We start from the raw sequence: 1,614 nt of genomic DNA on the forward strand, positions 1-1,614 counted from the left end.
ATCCCCTTTGCTGGGTTGCTACGCTGTGGGAACCACCGCTTGAGGCTTCGTTTGGCTGCTGGCTGGGCTTTCTGCCTTTGGCTCGGAGGGGCTCAAAAGTTGAACATACCCGTGTTCGGAAAATCCCTTATTTTGGCTGCTGATCTCTTATTTTTGAGGCTGCTGGTCCCTTATTTTCAAATCTGTAAGTTGACAGCTATGATCAGGAAGGCACCAGTTCCGCATCCCCAAAGTAAGATAAACCCTGCTGCAGGCCTGTATTAGGTGCTTTGCCAAGGACCACCTCTGTGTTTGTTACATTTGTAACCCTCCTTTTGCCCAGAGAGCTCGAGATGATGTACATAAGTTCTCCTCCCCATTAGGGCTGGGCGAGATCAGCTTTTCAACATCGTGGTATATCACCAGCTGAAGATCGCGGTTTGGCGATATACCGCAATGTTGAGAAAACAAGCTGCTTGGCCTCAGCCTGCGACACACCGGATGAAATTGCTGCAGCTCTCACTAAGGGAATGGAGGGGGTTTCACCCCAGCAACTAGTGGGCTGGGACAAAGCAGCTTGTTTGTATGGCTCAGCTGGGGCAAGGGATGGCTCTCCATCCCCTGCAGAGCCATCCCCAGTGGTCCCCCACTCATGGTTGAATGGCCGGGGGGGGGAGCATCAGGGCTCCTTTGCCAGGCAGAGGGCCTTCCCAGTAGTGGCACCCGCCCTGTGGAACGTCCTCCCATCAGATGGCAAGGAAATAAACAACTATCTGACTTTTAGGAGACATCTGAAGGCAGCCCTGTATCAGGAAGTTTTTAATATTTGATTTTTTAAATTGTGTTTTTAATATACTGTTGGGAGCTGCCCAGTGTGGCTGGGAAAACCCAGCCAGATGGGCAGGGTATGTATGTATCGTTGTTGTTTAGTCGTTTAGTTGTGTCCGACTCTTCGTGACCCCATGGATCAGAGAACGCCAAGCACTCCTGTCTTCCATGGCCTCCCGCAGCTTGGTCAAACTCATGCTGGTAGCTTCAAGAACACTGTCCAACCATCTCGTCCTCTGTCGTCCCCTTCTCCTTGTGCCCGCAATCTTTCCCAACATCAGGGTTTTTTCCAAGGAGTCTTCTCTTCTCATGAGGTGGCCAAAGTATTGGAGCCTCAGCTTCAGGATCTGTCCTTCCAGTGAGCACTCAGGGCTGATTTCCTTCAGAATGGATAAATAAATATCCAAATAATAATAAATAAATATTATTATTATTATTATTATTGCTGTGCTGGGGATCAGGGGCCCTCCCCATCCCCAGGAGAGTCATCCCTGGTGCCAGCTCTCTCCTCCTCCATGATCCCCTTTCAAAGCCATCCAAGTCGGTGGCCACCACTGCCTGCTGTGGCAGGGAGTTCCACACTTTAACCATATCCTGCATGAAGAAGCGCTTCCCCTTTTATGCGTCCCGCCCTAGCGAACTACACTTCCCATCATCCCTGGCGCAGCTGCCGCGCAGCTTATTCCCAGAACCCCTTGCCCGAAGCGAGGTTCATAAAGCCACGCCTCTTTAACTGTTTCCTGGCACGCTCCTCGAGCGCCGCGCATGCGCGAAGGGGCGCGGCCTGCGGACGTGGCTTCCTTTTTT

This window comes from Podarcis pityusensis (genome assembly GCF_964106645.2).
Source record: "Podarcis pityusensis genome assembly, chromosome: 10".
In the NCBI taxonomy this organism is placed as follows: domain Eukaryota; kingdom Metazoa; phylum Chordata; class Lepidosauria; order Squamata; family Lacertidae; genus Podarcis; species Podarcis pityusensis.